Genomic DNA, 18,659 nt, shown 5'->3' on the forward strand with positions numbered 1-18,659 from the left:
CCATTTCCTTTCTCAGGCCTCCTTGGCCAACCATCTGATCCAAACCACTGCCCTGTCTCACCTGGATTCTTGCAATAACCTCCTAACAGGGTACTCTGCTTCAATCTCTGACCCCTTAGCTGATGCATAGCATCTAAATGGGCCTCTACAAATGTGAAGTCAGATCATGACTCTTCTCTGCACTTCACTCAGACTCCCCCATGACCTTTAAGGTCCCTGAACCTGATACTCCCCTCACCACAACTGCTCTGACCTCACACCCTATTACTCTGCCCATCATTCACTTCACTCCAGCCACGCTGACCTCCTGGCTGGTCTGTGAACTCACCAGACACACACCCACCTCAGGGCCTTTGCAGAGCTTCTTTCCCAGACATCCATATGGCACATGCCCTCACCACTTCCAATTTGTATTTAGCTGTCTCCCACTTAGTGGCCTATCCTGTCTTTAAAAATTGCAAACCAGGCCGGGCACAGTGGCTCACGCCTGTAATCCCACCACTTTGGGAGCCCAAGGCGGGCAGATCACAAGGTCAGGAGATTGAGACTATCCTGGCAAACAAGGTGAAACCCCGTCTCTACTAAAAAAATACAAAATTTAGCCCGGCGTGGTGGCTCATGCCTGTAGTCCCAGCTACTCGGGAGGCTGAGGCAGGAGAATTGCTTGAACCCAGGAGACAGAGGTTGCAGTGAGCCAAGATTGTGCCACTGTACTCCAGCCTGAGCAACAGAGCAAGACTCTAAAAAAAAAAAAATATTGCCAGTAAGACTTCTACCCAAGAACACCCTGATCCTTCTTATCCCAATCTATTTTTTCCCTAGATGGTAATTATCATTTTCTGATGGCCAAGAATGTTAATGTCTACTATATTATATACTTTTTTTTTTTTTTTTTTTGAGACGGAGTCTCGCTCTGTCGCCCAGGCTGGAGTGCAGTGGCCGGATCTCAGCTCACTGCAAGCTCCACCTCCTGGGTTTATGCCATTCTCCTGCCTCAGCCTCCCGAGTAGCTGGGACTACAGGCACCCGCCACCTCTCTCGGCTAGTTTTTTGTATTTTTTAGTAGAGACAGGGTTTCATAAATATATCACTTATATATTTGTTTATTGTGTTTCCTGTGTTCCCTCGTGAGACTGTAAAACTCCCAAGAAGGAAGATTTTAATCTATTTTGTTTCCAGTGTCTAAAATATGGTCATATTCAAAAAACATTTGTTGAGTTTCTGGTTTTTTTTTTTTTTTAGAGACAGTCTCACTCTGTCGCCAGGCTGGAGGACAATGGTGCAATCATAGCTCACTGCAGCCTTGAACTCCTGGGCTCCTGCTATCCTCCCACTGTGGTCTCCAGAGTAGCTGGGACTACAGGCATGGGCCACCTGGCTACTTTTTTAAACTTTTGTAAAGACAGGGTCTTGCTATGTTGCCCAGGCTGGTCTCAAACTCCTGGTCTCAAGCAATCCTCCTGCCTTGGCATCCGAAAGTGCTGGGATTACAGGGATGAGCCAGCAATCCCGGCCATGCTGTTTCTGAATGAATAAATTCAGGGGGACATTTTCACCAGGGGTCAGGCATGAAGAGCCCTAAGTGCTGTGATAAGGAGTCTGGACTGGATCCAAAGGGCAAGGGCAAATCATGAAAAAGATGGGTTAAAGGGACCTCCAAAATGGTACCAAATGTACCCCCCGCCTGGCCTTCGCAGCCTTGTCTGGTTCTCCTCCGACTGTGCACCAGGATTGGTCTGTGTGACCAATAGAAGGGATGATATGTCACCTCCAAGACTAGGCTCTAAAGACTGCCACTTCCATCTTGGTCAATCTTTGTCCCTCAGCCCTCACCCTCTGCCTTACTCACTCTAGAGAAAGCTGGCTGACATGTCACAACCAGCCCTACGGAAAGGCCCAGTGGCAAGGAAATGAAACCTCTTGCTATTTGCCACGCGAATGAACATCAAAATAGATCCTTTAGCCCTAGTCAAGAGTTCAGAGGCTGCAGCTCCAGCCGGCTGCTTGACTGCAACCTCATGAGAAACAGAGTCACCCAGCTAAATTACTCCTCTCCACTAAGCCAAAGCCAGATTACGGACCCTCAGAGACTGTGCGATCATAAATGCCTGTTGTTCTAAGCTGCTGCATTTTGAAACGATTTGTTACCTTACGATAGATAACTAATGAAAACAATATGAGATGGGAGGTAGGATGGCCAGTTTCAAGGCACAGTATTCTAGTTAAAAAGGCATGAAGACCTCAACAAGGACAGAGGCAGTGGAGGTGAAGAGAATGAGGCTGCCTCAAGGGCTCTCCAGAAGTTTGGGAGCACCAGGGCTTGATACCTGATGGGATGGGTATCATCCATCTATCCCATCCAATGCCACAATATCATCCATCAATACCAGGGGCATGAGGAATAGGAATCCAGGAAGATGCTCAGATTTCTGATGGTTGTCTGGATACACCATGAAGCTACTAATCAGGATGTAGGATACAGATCGACCACACACTGATCCATGGTCTCTGGCCCCAACTAAACACCACGCTGTGTTCTTGGTATTTCTTCAGCTGCTACCACACAGGCACTTCCTCCAGCCAGCTCACAGGTAGCTGAAGCATCACCTCCTCTCATCCAACCCAGGCAGAGTTGGACACTCTCTCCTGTATGCCCCAGTGTGTATTCACACACTTCTTTCAGAGCACTTTCCTGTGTTTTGCAATTACCTATACTTTACTCTGTGCTGCCTGAGAAGGGATTTGTCTTTTCCATCCTTGCATCCCTTGACCCTGGCACATAGTAAGTGCTCAATACATGTTGGATGGAAAATGACTGAACAAAACAGCAACCCTACTCTACCCATTGTCATAATTACGGGGCCACACTCTGCTCAGAGGAGAATTTCCTTATGCTGCTATTTTAGACCGCTCCATCCAGAATACCCTTCCAAAGGTAACTACGCATTCCTCACTGCCTTCCTGATGTGACCATTTTCTCCCAGGGTTCCAGCAGCCCAGAATGACCTACTACAGCCATGGACTGAGGTGGCCTTTTGCACAAAGAAACGTGAATAACAGGCCCTGAAGAAAGGTCTGCAGATGGGAAATAGACTATTCCCCACCACCAGAAATCAACATTGTAGCCAAGAAGTTGGAGGTCTTTTTCTTCTGTCTCTTTTCTAGGCTGAAAATATAAAATCCATGACCTAAAAATTGAAGTTCCATGAGACATAAGGTTTATCATATTGTATGTCTTTACTTACAATGCTACTTCCTCAGTCCACACACACACACACACATATATATATATCCTTTTTTTTTTTTTTTGAGACGGAGTCTCGCTCTTGTTTCCCAGGCTGGAGTGCAGTGGCGTGATCTCAGCTCACTACAAGCTCTGCCTCCTGGGTTCATGCCATTCTGCTGCATCAGCTTCCAGAGTAGCTGGGACTACAGGTGCCCACCACCACGCCTGGCTAATTTTTTTGTATTTTTAGTAGAGACAGAGTTTCACCGTGTTAGCCAGGATGGTCTCAATCTCCTGACCTCGTGATCCGCCTGCCTTGACCTCCCCACTCCTCATATTAAATCTACTTCTCTTAAGCAAATAATGTATTCACTCAACAACATGGACTGAGTGCCTTCTATGTTCTAGAGTCAGAATACCCACCCCTCACTACTGCTGAGTGTCATTATGAGTCTTTTCCCACCAAGTCTAGGGTAATCGAGAAACTGTTTTGCTTCCCCTGTTCAAATGTTTCCAAGAATATTTAGAGATATGTCACAATGTCATTTCAAGCAGCATAAGTAGCATACAAAACTGTTTAGTATCTGGCCAGGCACACTGGCTCATGTCTGTAATCCCAGCACTTTGGGAGGCTGAGGCAGGAGGATCACTTGAGGTCAGGAGTTCAAGACCTGCCTGACCAACATCATGAAACCCTGTCTCTACTAAAAATACAAAAAATGAAATAAAATAAAATAGCCGGGTATGGTGGTGGAAGCCTGTAATCCCACTTACTTGGAAGGCTGAGGCATGCGAATCACTTGAACCTGGGAGGCAGAGGTTGCAGTGACCCAAGACCACACCCCTGCACTCCAGCCCACATGACAGAGCAAGATTCCATCTCAAAAAAAATAAATAAGACTCTTTAATATGTGATATAATCCTAATTTTGTCTATATGTCTGTGTGTATATCTATATGGATATGTGCCTGTATATACATATACATATATAGATAATACACACACACTCAAGACAGAAATAAAATATATCAAAATGTTAACCACGCCTGTAACCCAGCACTTTGGGAGGCCAAGGCAGGAGGATTGCCTAAGCCCAGGAGTTCAGGACCAGTCTGGGCAACATGGCAAAACCCTGTCTCTACACAAAATACAAAAATTAGCTGGGTGTGGTGGCACACACCTGTAGCCCCAGCTACTTGAGAGGCTTGTGGGGAAGGATCACCTAAGCCTAGGGAGGTCGAGGCTGCAGTGAGTCATGATTGCACCACTGCACTCCAACCTGGCTGACAGAGGGAGACCCTGTCTCAAAAAAAAAAAAAAAAGTTAAAAGGTTATATGTGTTTGAAGTTTTCCAAAATAAAAAGTTAAAAATTATGTTAACATGGAGGTAACGTTGTAAGTGAGTGTATTTTTCTTCTTTGTGCTTTTCCCATTATCTAAAATATCACAATTTTTAGTGGTATAAAATGTCATTTTGAAACACAATATGAAAAATAAAGCTAGCAAGTGACTAATAGTAGTTACAGCTCAGCTAAAGGGGGGGAGGGGAGATAATGAGCTCTTTGAGTTTCATTCTTTCCCTTACCTATGTTTTCCTAAATTTTCTATAGTGAATGTGTATTATTTTAAAACTGGAAGGTGAAGCCTGTTTAAAAGTGCAATTAACACACAGACATCTGAGAACATAAGCATTGTCTTGGCAACGGCCCCTAGAGCAGACTTTTCTCTTGAAAAATGCGTGCCTCTTCCATTTACTGTGTTTTTCTGTCTTGGAACGCCTCTTCTTACATACTAAACAGTTCAAGACTCTGATTTAAATTTTAAAGCCTCTTAATTAGGTCAGAGACTCTCCTGCTAAGCATGTCTTCCAGGTCACTGGGAGCTCACCTCACTGGGACGGGAGCCAGTCCAGTGTGCCCAGGGCCAGACCAGCTCTTCCACAGGAAAACATGGATGCAGAGGTGAAAGGGCAATCTGACCTACCAATCCTTCCAAAATCTGTCCAGGATTTGGATCCCCAGACACTCCAGGCTTCTTTCTGACCCCAGCAGGCATTACCCCAATAGTCAGCAGACAGTGTGAGGACTGGGTCTGCCAGGTCCTGGCACCACCTCCTTCCTTTTGTCACACCCTCTTGGAAGCCCATACACAGGGTAACTTACGTCTGCACACCTTAGAACATGAAATCAGTGCTTCTCCCAACTCAGCCTCTCCTCTTCAGGGCTGTCCCAAGATCCCTCATTCCTGACAGCACTGTTGATGTTGTTCTGGGCCATGTGGGACTCTGAGTCATTCACTTCCTCCATAGATAGAACTTCCTTCCTCACATCCTTCGTCCTGTCAATCTCTTATCCAGGATGAACTCCTCATCTCCCTGGCTGCCTTCTTTAACTGCTTCTTCCACTCAGTTTAGGGACTCTTCATATTCATAAGGCACAAGGCTCTCCTAATGCCTTGTGTAAGAGAGAAGAAAAACCAAACTGTTTTTCCCACTCTCAGACACTCAACACAAGATATTTCACCTCTGATAAACAAAATGTGTGTGGGGTTTTCCCACATATCAAGCAATTCTCCAGAAGACACCAACTGAGTGTCCTACAATTTAACTCAACTCTGACACTCTTTACCTGGAGACAGAGTCAGATCCTACAGGTTAAGAGCTCAGTTCCACAAGACTGTCTCCCTCTCCAGATGCCAGTTACAAGTCCTGTGTTGTATTACCTGTACTTCTGACCAATCAGCAGAATTTGAGGGTTCCCAAGACCCCTTCTTCACATTGGATTAATTTGCTAGGACAGTTCACAGAACTCAGGGAAACAAGGGTGTCTGTCAGGTTTTTCCGTCTTCGTACATGTCTGCTTTCCCCCGTGACCTCCACCACCACATCATGACGCAGCACGTAACACCTCACCAGAAGCTGGCACCATGTCCTTGAACTTCTCAGCTTGCAGAACAATGAGAAAAGAAAAAAGAAAAACTCTTTTCTATATATATATATTTTTCTTCATATTCTAAAAAAGACTAAGATAAATATTTTACTTACAGTTACCTATTCATTATAAAGGGTATTGCAAAGGACACAGATAAGCAGCCCGATGAAGTAATATAGGGCAAGGTACCTGGGAAGGGGCACGGAGCTTCCACGGCCCCTCCTAAAGGGCCACCCTCCGAGAACCTCCATGTGTTCAGCAATCCAGAAGCTCTTGAACCCTGTCCTTTTGGATTTTTATGGCAGCTTCATTACGTAGGAATGACTGATTACACCATTGAACATTGATGATCAACTCAACCTTCAGTCCCTCTCTCCTCCTTTGGGGCAGCGGTCGAGGGTGGGGGTTGAGGACAGAAGACTGTAAGTTCCAACCCTCTAATCACATGGTTGGTTCCTCTGGCAACCAGCTTCCATCCTGAGGCTATCCAGGCCCCACCACCACCCTAATACACACATAAACCAGTTCATCACAATAGCATACTAATACACATCACTTTGGAGATTCCAAGGATTTTAGGAGCTGTGTGCCAGGAACCAGAAGCAGAAACCAAATGTATATATTTCTTATTATATCATAATAGTACACCATGTAACCTTTTCAAGCATGAAGCCTAGCCCTATGTTAATAGGTATCTTAGGCCAAACCACTGAAGAACCTTTTCCATGGTCTATAGGATGCTGGATGGCCTTCCTCAAAGCCTGGAGCTTTCAGTATTTGGATAAATGTGAATCCTTCACGGATTTTATGTGGGCTATCTGACCACTCAGGCCTTTGTGAGTTGTGCTAAGAAGGGGGGTAGGGTTCTCTCTGCTATTCAGGTAGCCAGGCTAACCTACTGTGGAGCTGGAATCAGCATTCAGGTTTCCTGGCTGACTTCTCCGCATCTGGCTTCTCAAAACCACCAATCACACAACACTCCCAGAGCTCTCATGGCAGATGCGCTGGCCCCATTCAGGACTCTCAGTGACACTGTCCTCTCTGGAAATATTTTATACCAAATACAGCTATTACAAATTGTGACTGTACAAGAAAATAAATAAGGGAAAAAATTCTAGTTCCTGGACAAGTTTCCTTTTGCATGCTGTATGGAGCAGACCCAACTCCCCCAGCCCAAGCAACATTGACAAGAGTTGGGCTGTTCATACCTGTTACAAGAGTTTCTGCCTGAAGCAAATTATTGTTATTACCAGGTTATAAACCCTTAAAAGAATCCCTTAATGGAAAAGCTAACAGCCCATTAACTATAATGAGTGTCATCATATAGGATGCATTCCAGCAGAGGGAAGGCAACTGCGTTATCTCAGTCTTTGAGCAACCCCTGGGCTCATGACAAGGATGGTTGACACCAGACAGTGAGACCTTCCCAACAGGACCAACCACTCTGGCGTTGTATGTGACTCTTCTGGTCCCTGCATCAGTCCTGGAGAAACCCAGTTTATTTGCAGGACCTGCCTTGCACCTTGAGAGAATGTGACACATCTGGGGGACAGTTTACAAAGAGGGGAAGTCAGCTACCACCATCAGCAGACGTGAGACCGTTAGCCTCACACATCAGGCTGCAAGGCAGGGCCTGTTATCACAAACAAGCTGTTTGCTCACAGTTTGAATCTATTTCTGGAGATTGTTTACCTAAATGAAATTACTTATGCACTGGGGCAGGGTTTAAAGCTCAAAAGATAAGTGTGAGCGGCTACTAAAAAGATCCAAGCTTGGGAAAATGAGGGGGGAAAGACAAAGTCAGATTAATCCCGGGGGGGGAATGTCTCAATGCCATAAAAATTACATGGCATTCCTTTAGACCATCAATTAATTTTAATTCCAAAAGTTCAAAGCCACAATTTAAAGGAACTAATTAATAGCTAATATTCTCCCCAGAGTGATCTAGTCTGGTTTACAAAAGCAAAGGCATTGATGGGCTGAACGTTCCTTCTCTCGCTGATCATTACAGGTAAGGCTAGCCTGAGTCTGTGGAGGACAGGTCTGGGAATTCCCATGCATGGAATAATAATGACACTTGCTAGTCCTTACTCAGACCCTTGCTAAATTTTAGTTACTCTGCCTCTGGGGATGTGGCTCACCGCAGTCATCCTTGAATTACGCTCTGTAAAAAAGTGGATCCTAAAGACGAGGGTACATCTTGCTCTGTGTAAGTTCTAGTATTGTCGTTCTTTACATAAGCTACTCTAGGGGAAACTTCTTATTTAACTCTTTTTAACCTTAGGTGCAGAGTGTTGAGTTCATCATACTCCCACCTCCATTCATTGTCACCGGGCTACCTGCGTTCCTTCTCTTTAATATTTTTTAAATTTCCTTTTGATCTTCCTACTCACTCCCATCCTCTCTCCTCCCACACATAGGCTGCTATCCTAAGGTGTTTAATGTTTATTTTGTTTGTTTGGATATCTCTGTTTTGTGTTCATGTATTTTTTCCTTTTGCTCATAATCCTCTTACTCAAGTATTACTTTTATTCATGTTACAATCTGGTCCTTGTCCATCTGTGTTTTCATTGTTTATGCATTGTAAGTAATATCCATGATAGAATATTTGTGCCTGATTTTTAACATTTCTATAAAGAGCTTTTCTTTTCTTTAGTCCATGATAGTCTTTTTTTTCTTATCTCCCTGCACCCCCAGCAGGTGACCACTGCTAACAGCATGGGCAGGGCCTATCTCTCCACGCATGTCTCCAGGATCACTCAATCCTTTAAACTAGTGGTTACACAAATATGTGTGTGTGTGTGTGTGTGTGTGAGAGAGAGAGAGAGAGAGAGAGAGAGAGAGAGAGAGGAGATACATTTGGTTTAATGAACTGGATTTGTAATCCATATCTCTGTGGTTTGCTATTCTCATCTAAGAATATGTCATGATCATCCTTCCAGGGCAGTAGATCCAGATCTTTGGCATTCTTGTTTAATAGCTGTCTAGTAATTCATGGAATAGATGGATGTTCAGCAGTTCACCCAACCATTCCCCTACTGACGGGCATTTAGGTTGCACTCAGTTTTTTATCACTACAAACAAAGCTGCATATTTATGCACATGAATCCATAAATACTGGTGCTTTTACATCTATAGGGTAGATTTCCAGGAGTGTGCATATATTTTTTACTTATATAAATGGTATTAAGTTAAATACCACTTTGCATTTCTTATTTCTTCACTATGCACTATGCTTTTAAGACCTCTCCATGTTATAATTTGCAGACCTAATATGTTGGTTCTAACCACTGCACAATATTCCATAGTGAGATCCCAGTTCACTTAACCTATCAGTCTCCAGATGCCGGTATATAATAGCAGCACAGTGGTAAGGTACTTTTTAAATACTACTGAAAGGTTAATGCGCTTAAAAATAAAGCACCAAGCCCGGTGGGGTGGCTCATACCTGTAGTCCCACCTACTACATGGGTTGAGGCAGGAGGGTCACTTCAGCCCAGGATTTTGAGGCCAGCTAGGACAACACAGCAAGACTCCATCTCTATAAGTAAATAAATTAAGCATCAAATAGAAAACACATAATTCCAGCTTTTTCAAACTCTCAGTAGACTTGATTTTGGAAAACTGTTATGAGCAAACAGGGCACAAGAGAAAGGAGATCACAGGAATGGGGGTACTTGCATTTGTTGAAAATCTGTGTCAAGCACCTTACAAAAATCTTATTTGATTCTCAATGTAAACTTTGGAGGCAATAGTTTACTCCACCAGATGAGGAAACCAAGGACCAGAAAGATCAAATGCATTCCTGGTACTCATGGTGGGACTGGGATTCAAAGCCAGGTCTTCTTGGCCCGTCCCACTACTCCTTGTGAACTGCAACCCAAACTAATGTCTCACTTTTTTAGGAAAGGTCTCCTAAGGGGCATGGAGGATGGGTGGGGAAAGTACATGAGTATCACAGGATTTTGGATCTAAAATTTCATCCCACGATTCTGAGAACACTGAAGATCGATATTCTTCTCAATGAAAATTAACAGACTTAATGTTCCAAAAAGCTTGAAAGTCTGACCAATTTCTAGAGCTTTTGTGGGAAGCTGCTGGCGTTACCAAGAACAGCATGATTATGGGTTACATTCAGAGTTTTCCCAGTTCGGGGAAGAGGCCAGGCCTTGCTCGCAAAGGAAAGGCCTCAGGGAGCCATGTGCAATGCGGTCAGATCATTAATTATGCTGCTGCGCATGGAAGGACTGTGAAATGAATGCTCTGGAACAACAGCAGAGTTCTGCCCAGCGTCCTGGGACTGTCACAGGGTTCTTGTTTGGCACTGGACTTCCTCTTTCTAAATACAAGGGACTTGCCATGGTAACCTGCTGTGGTCAGTTGTGTGGAAGGATCTAGAAACCATCATAATCCAGCCAGCAACAGTTACTAGGCATGTATGCCAGGCCATGGGTAAAGCACAAAAGGGGAAGATGAAATGATAAATCAAGGATATTAACTGTTTGCTAATTTTTTGCCCCGGAATCCAGAAGCAAAACCAAGGCTTGATGCACTTAGAAATGTTAAAGTGAACTGAGACCCAGCACCTTACCAGCTCAGGTTGCTGGGTCACTCTGGTGACAGTCAGGTTCAAAGGCACAACAAGAGGCAAGGTTAGCTGCCCCGTCTTCTTCCACACCACTAAGCAGCCTCCAAAACCAGCTTGGGTCCTTGAGGAAAACAGTAGAGGCAGAGAGAGGGAGGGGTGCAAGAAATTCAAATCGTTTCACCAACGGAGTGTATTAGTCCATTCTCACACAGCTAATAAAGACCTACCCAAGGCTGGGTAATTTATAAAGGAAAGAGGTTTAATTGACTCACAGTTCTGCATGGCTGGGAGGCCTCAGGAAACTTCCAATCATGGCAGAAGGAGCCTCTTCACAGGGTGGCAAGAAAAAGAATGAGTGCTCAGTGAAGGGGGAAGCCCTTTATAAAACCATCACATTTCCTGAGAACTAATTATCATGAGAAGGGGATGGGGGAAACCGACCCCATGATTCAGTTATCTCCACCTGGCCCCTCCCATGACATGTGGGGATTACGGGAACCGCAATTCCAGATGAGATCTGGGGCTGGGTGCGGTAGCTCATGCCTGTAAGCCCAGCACTTTGGGAGGCCAAGGCAGGCAGATCACTTGAGGTCAGGAGTTCGAGACCAGCCTGGCCAACATGGTGAAACTCCGTCTCTACTAATAATACAAAAAAATTAACCAGGCATGGTGTTGCACGCCTGTAATCCCAGCTACTCAGGAAGCTGGGGCAGGAGAATTGCTTGAACCCGGGAGACGGAGTTTGCAGTGAGCCGAAATTGAGCCACTGTACTCCAGCCTCGGGAATGGAGTGAGATTCCATCTCAAAAATAAATAAATAAAGATGAGATTTGGGTGGGGACACAGCCAAACTCTATCATGGAGAATCTCCATCTGAAAGAGCTCACAGCCCCTATAAGAAAAGGCAAGTACAACACACCATACGACAGGGACAGAGGTACACAAACTGTACAATAAAAATAAATACGGAATTGATTCTGCCTGAGGTAGATAAGCAAGACCTCACAGATGAGGAAGACCTCTCATTTGATCTGGGCCTTGAAGGATGAACTAACAGACATCTTAATAGCCAACGCTTACTGCAAGCTTGGTAGGTGACCAGTATTCTCTAAGAGCTTTGTGTGTATGATTTAATTTACTCTTCACAATCATGTTATGAGGCAGGTACTATAGATGCGAGAAATGAGGCTCAGAGAGGTAATTAACTTTCTCAAGGTCATACAGCTAAGTAAGTAGTAGAATAGGAAATTGAACTTAGGTCTTTTTTACTCCCCAAATCCCAGGTTCCCTGTACTCCCTCCAACTTTCCTTCCAAAAAAGGAGTAAGGGAAGAGGGCTTACAGAGAAGACGGCTTTTGAAAAAGCTTTGGCAGCAAGAAGGTGCCCGGACTTTCAATGGAGGCCACTAGGGGGTGGTAGAGAAGGGAAAAGAAGGGAGGAAATGGGGATGGAATATGGGAGAGGAGGCTGCAGTGAGTCTGAAAAGAGCCTGGAGCCAGGAGTGGAGGGAAGGGGACACAGAGCTCAGAAGCGTGATCTTCTCTTTCTAAGAGCATCATGAGGTTTTTGTCTTGATTTCAATTGAGGAGAAATTCACATACTATAAAATTAACTATTTTAAAGTGAACAATTTACTGGCATTTAACACATTCACAGAGTTGTGCGACCACTGCCTCCAGTTACAAAACATTTTCATCATCCCAAAATAAAACTCTGTGCAGTACCCATTAATAAGTTACTCTTCTTTGCTCCCTCCCCAGCCCTTGGCATCCACCAATCTGAGTTTTGTCTGTAAGGATTTACCTAGTCTGGACATTTCATATAATGGAATCATACAGTCTGGACTTTCATGCTGGTCTTCTTTCACTTATCATAATGCTTTCAAGTTCATGTTGTAGCACGTATCAGTACTGCATTCCTTTTTATGGCCAAATAATATTCCATTTTATAGATATACCACAAGTTGTTTATCCATTCACCTGTTGTGGACATTCGAGTATTTCTACCTTTTAGCTATTAGAAATAGTGCTACTATGAACATTTGTGTACATCATATGAGTTTTTAAGCTTATCTAGGCTTAAGAAAGACAGGAAAGAATTAAGAGTGAATGAGACCAAATTGGTGAACAATATGAACAATATCTAGAACCAGCAATGAGAGTCCGAGAAAAGTGGAACAATTTGAGACAGCATTTAGAGGTAGAATTGGCAGGATGAGCCACGCATTCAATGTGATGTGGCAAACAGATGGCAGGTGGGGAAGAAAGAAGCATCCAAGAGGACTCTATAGTGTCAACCCTTGCCAGTGTGGTGATGATGCAGTCATGGGGTAAGGAAAAACAAGACTAGAGTTTAGATAGTGAATTTAGAACTGAGTTTGGAGTATCACTGGCTGCTTCATCAGATATCCAACATGCGTTCAGCACTCCCACTCAGGAGAGCATGCTGTGTTGGACCTGCCAGGAAGGAAAGGGTGTACAGAGCTAAGAGATGAGGCTGAAATGCTGGGAAATCCAATCTAAGAGGAGAGCATGGTTCTGAGCCATCGTGTTTGCTATGTGCTCTTTCTGGAACGCCATTCCTGCTCTCTGAATCTGGATCTCTCAAGATCCAGTTCAATGACACCTCTTTGTAGCAAAAGCCTGATGTAGTAGTTCATTTTCACACTGCTGATAAAGACATACCTGAAACTGGGAACAAAAAGAGGTTTAATTGGACTTATAGTTCCACATGGCTGGGGAGGCCTCAGAATCACGGCAGGAGTCAAAATGCACTTCTTCCATGGCAGTGGCAAGAGAAAAATGAGGGAGAAGCAAAAACAGAAATCCCTGATAAACCCATCAGATGTCATGAGACTTATTCACTATCACAAGAAGAACATGGGAAAGACTGTCCTCTATGATTCAATTACCTCCCCGCTGGGTCCCTCCCACAACATGTGGGACTTCTGGGAGATGCAATTCAAGTTGAGATTTGGATGGGGACACAGCCAAATCATATCACCTGCTAACCTCCAAGCTGAGTTAGGTTTCCCACAGCACCGCACATCATATCAGTGATCACACTGTGTTGCAATTCTGTAATCATCTGTCATCTTATTGGAGTTTGAGGCAAGGATGTTACCCATTATCTCTATGCAGCATATGCAAGGCACATTATAAACATTTGCCAAACTAGTGAATTAAAAAATCAAAGATCTGTGAAGAAGACAGAAAAGGAGCTATGAGTGCAAGGAGCAGAGCCAGAAAAGAGATGTATGGAATCCAAGAGGAGAAAATTCCAAAAAGAGGGAATGAATCATATAAAATGCTGCAACAAAGTGAAACAGAACAAGAAGAGGCCATTGGAGTTAGGAATATGGAGTCTACAGACCTTCACAATGCTTATTTACATGGGGTCCTGGGGATGGGAGATTATAGTGGGACAAGAAAGGGCACTAGGGACAGGAGATCCTAATGAGCTAAGGAAGAAGCGGGAGATGATGAGGTGGCAGAAAACACTCTCAGTAAGGGTGAAGGAAAAGAAGTAAAGAATAGTTGGAGGGAAGTCAATTAAGAGAAAGAAATTTTTTCCTTGAGGACAAGAAAATATTTATCTATTTGTCAGGGTGGAAAAGCCAATGAAGAAGAGATAAAAAGGAAAGCAAGTAGAATGAGAAGAAACAAATGGACCAAAAAATGAATGAGAATATAACTGCAGTGGGGGTGTGTGAAGATTTTAGAAAAGGCATGTGGTAGAGTGTATTATCTATCATTCGGTAGAAAACCCACGCCACAGGTGGAGTGTATTTTCCTGCCCTGTTGACTCTGAGTCATTATTTGCTTTGACTGGAGGGATACAGGAGAAAGTGCCAATGTACCAGCTCCAAACAGAGGCCTTGAGAGGCCTGGCGTGGCCTTGTCTCCCCTACTATACCTCTGCCCTAAGAATAATAGGCCAGGTAGCTGTTGACAGTCTGCCGGGATGCTGAAGGAGAGCTGTGGTTCAGACCTGAACCACACCTGCAGCCTGGAGCCCAGCCCAGCCCAGCCCTGCCAAGCCCAGGACCTTGAAAGCAAAACAAAGGCTGTTAATTGCAAACACTAAGGTTTTGGGTTGTTTGTTACAGCAGCAAACGCTGACTCACACAAGGCAGAGAGGAGTAATGTGTCTCAGAAGGGTCCAGGGCCACTGCTTTCTCAGCAGCAGGAGGGAGGAAACAAAGATCTATGAATGGATGAAAACAGATCTGCTTGCAAGAGGAAAGAAGGGAAGTTGAGGAACTCTCCATACCTTGTGTGCTTTCGCTGTCTCAGCGCCACTCCAGGCGAGGTCACCTGCAGTGAAGGGGCAGATAGCACTGTGGGCTTGAGGAGAGGAACAAGTAGAGGAGAGCTACCATGGGGGGTGGGAGCAGAGCCAACCTGGAGGCTTGAAAAGAAGACCAAGGGTCACCAAGCAGCCACTAAGCCCAGGTTCCCAAGTTACATGCAGGAATGGAGGGGGAAGTGGCTTTAAAAGTAGACAGAAGGTCAGGCACGGTGGCTCACACCTGTAATCCCAGCACTTTGGGAGGCCGAGGCGGGCAGATCACTTGAAGCCAGGCATTCGAGACCGGCCTGGCCAACATGACAAAACCCCATCTCTGCTAAAAACACAAAAAATTAGCCAGGCGTCGTGAGGCATGCCTGTAATCTCAGCTACGTGGGAGGTTAAGGCAGAGAATTGCTTGAACCTGGGAGGCAGAGGCTGCAGTGAGCAGAGATCACACCCCTGCACTCCAGCCTGGGCGATAGAGTGAGACTCCATCTCAAAAATAACAATAATAAATAATGAAATAAAATAAAATAAAAGTAGAGAAAAGCAAAATGTGGAAAATTCTAAGCAAAACTTTCAGTCTCCTTATTTGCTGTGTCAGGGACACATCTCTAAGAGTGAGGCCAATGTCCCAGGCCTCTTGATATTGGGTGCTATTGATGACAACCGAGAGGGGGAACTTGCGATGAATGGCAGCCTACCCTTCCTCCTCGCTTTCTGCAGTCTCTGCTGTGGCTACAAGTCACCTTCATGGAACAGCCAGCTGAAGAGAAGAGATAGCAGAGCACTGGTTCAGGGCCCCATGCCTGCAGTTTCTGGGGTTTCTGCAGTTTCTGCAGTTTCCGTGTCCTACAACTTCCCAGCTCTCTCTCCAATTTTTGCTGTCAAATTTCAAGACTTATAGCAGTATCTTTTAAGCTGATACCACAGTTCCTACACTACCAAAAGTGCCCAGATATTCTAGAAACTTCAAAATGAACTGGGTGTGGTGGCTTACACCTGTAATCCCAGCTACTTGGGAGCTGCAGAAAGATCTCTTGAGACCAGGAGTTTAAGATCAGCCTGGGTAACACAGCAACACCCTGTCTCCAAACAATTTTTTTATTTTTATTTTTTTGAGACTGAGTCTCACTCTGTCACCAGGCTGGAGTGCAGTGGCATGATCTCAGTTCACTGTAACCTCCGCCTCCCAGGTTCAAGCAATTCTCCTGCCTCAGCCTCCCAAGTAGCTGGGACTATAGGCATGAACCACCAGGCCCAGATCATTTTTGTATTTTCAGTAGAGACAAGGTTTCACCATGTTGGCCAGGATGGTCTCGATCTCTTGACCTCGTGATTCACCTGTCTCGGACTCCCAAGGTGCTGGGATTACAGGTGTGAGCTACCGCGCCTGGCCAAAATTTTTTTTAATAAACCAGGCATGGTGGTGCACACCTGTAGTCCCAGCTACCTTCAAAGGCTGAGGCAGGAGGATTGCTTGAGCCCAGGAGCTTGAGGCTACAGTGAATTATGATCATGCTACTGCATTCCAGCATGGGTGACACAGCAAGACCCCACATTTAAAAAGAAAAAAAGAGGCTGGACATGGTGGCTCAGGCCTGTAATCCCAGCACTTTGGGAAGCAGAAGCGTGTGGATCACATGAGATCAGGAATTCAAGACCAGCCTGGCCAACATGGTGAAACCCCGTCTCTAATAAAAATATATAAATTAGCCAAGCGTGGTGGTGCACACTTATAATCCTAGCTACTCAGGAGGCTGAGGCAGGAGAATCGCTTGAACCCAGGAAGCTGAGGTTGTAGTGAGCTCAGATGGCACCATTGCTTTCTAGCCTGAATGACAGAGCAAAACTCTGTTTCAAAAAAGAGAGAAAGAAGAAAAGAAGGAAAGAAGGAAGGAAGGAAGGAAGGAAGGAAGGAAGGAAGGAAGGAAGGAAGGAAGGAAGGAGACTTCAAAATGGCTCAGTGGCAATAATATAAGTTTTTTAAAAAGAAAGAAGGCCAGGTGCGGTGGCTCACACCTGTGATCCCAGCACTTTGAGAGGCCAAGGCAGATGGATCACCTGAGGCCAGAAGTTCGAAACCAGCCTGCCCAACATAGTGAAACTCTGTCTCTACTAAAAATACAAAAATTAGGCAGGCGTGGTAGCATGCACCTGTTATCCTAGCTACTCTGGAGGTTGAGGCAGGAGAATCGCTTTAACCTGGGAGGTGGAGGTTGCAGTAAGCTGAGATTGCGCCATTGCATTCCAGCATGGGTGACAGAGCAAGATTCCATCAAAGGAAGGAAGGAAGGAAGGAAGGAAGGAAGGAAGGAAGGAAGGAAGGAAGGAAGGAAGGAGAGAGAGAGAAGAGAGAAAGGAAGGAAGGAAGGAAGGAAGGAAGGAAGGAAGGAAGGAAGGAAGGAAGGAAGGAAGGAAGGAAGGAAAAAGGAAAGAAAGGAAGGAAGGGCAAACTGGGTGTGGTGGTTCGTACCTGTAAGGGAGGTCAGGGTGGGGGTACTGCTTGAGGCCAGAAGTTTGAGACCAGCCCGGGCAAGATCCTGTCTCAAGGAAGGGAAGGGGAGGGGAAGGGGAGAAAGAAAAATGGAAGAAAGAAAGAAAATAAATGGAAGATTTTTAATTTTAATTTTTTTTTTTTTGCAGGAGTTAGCGTAGCTTGATGGCAAAAAATCGTAAAGTAGAGATGGTCTCTGCTAGAGGCCAGGTAATATGGCAACTGAGAGCACAGACTCTGGGTTTGAATCAGGATCTACCAAACTGTTTAACTTTGGGCAAATTGCGTGATCACTGTGCCTCGCTTCTTACATTTGTATAATGGAGATAATAACAGTACCTACCTCATAGAAATTGTGAAGGTTAATAGATTAAATCATGTAAAAGTTCCTGGAAGTACTCAGCGCATAGTAATTCCTCAGCACATTGAGTCTCTGCCTCTTAGCATCTGTGGCCTTGGGGATTTGTTTACCTTCTCTGTGCCTTGGTTTTCTCACCTGTGTAACATGGATGACAACAGCGCCCACTTCACAGGGATGTTATGAGATACAAATGAGGTAAGTTGCCTGGCTCATAATAAGCATCATAAAAGTGATGGCTATTATTTCCCTTCTTTTTCTCCATGCACTTATCAAAAAATATCCATTCACTTTTCCCAGCAATTCTCAGCAATAACAAACCTAACAACTTCTTTAAATAACAAATACTTTTAGTCTCACCATACCATCCTGAGATATAACCTCAGACAAAATAACTTACATATATATATAATGTCAAAAATATATACAATGCACTCATATCAAAAGGATTTCTAATTAAATATATATGTATTTTTATATCCAAATGCTTGAACACAACTAAATTAGAAGACATAATTAATAAGTCAGATGCTTGCCCCTACTTAAACTAAGTTTGGATTTAACAGAAGATAAGAAGGCAGTCCACACAAGAAGCATAGGATGATGAAGCAGCAGAGGTACAGGTGGATGCTAGAATAACATCTAGTGTTTAAAAAACGGTAACAGACAAGGCTTATGTGCATATTCTAAAAGAAAGAAATTACCCTAATTAGAGGAGAAAAAGCATGCCAAGACAAATTACAGACCCTCAAAGTGGAGAAAACTAG

Source organism: Piliocolobus tephrosceles, chromosome 1 (genome assembly GCF_002776525.5).
Source record: "Piliocolobus tephrosceles isolate RC106 chromosome 1, ASM277652v3, whole genome shotgun sequence".
In the NCBI taxonomy this organism is placed as follows: domain Eukaryota; kingdom Metazoa; phylum Chordata; class Mammalia; order Primates; family Cercopithecidae; genus Piliocolobus; species Piliocolobus tephrosceles.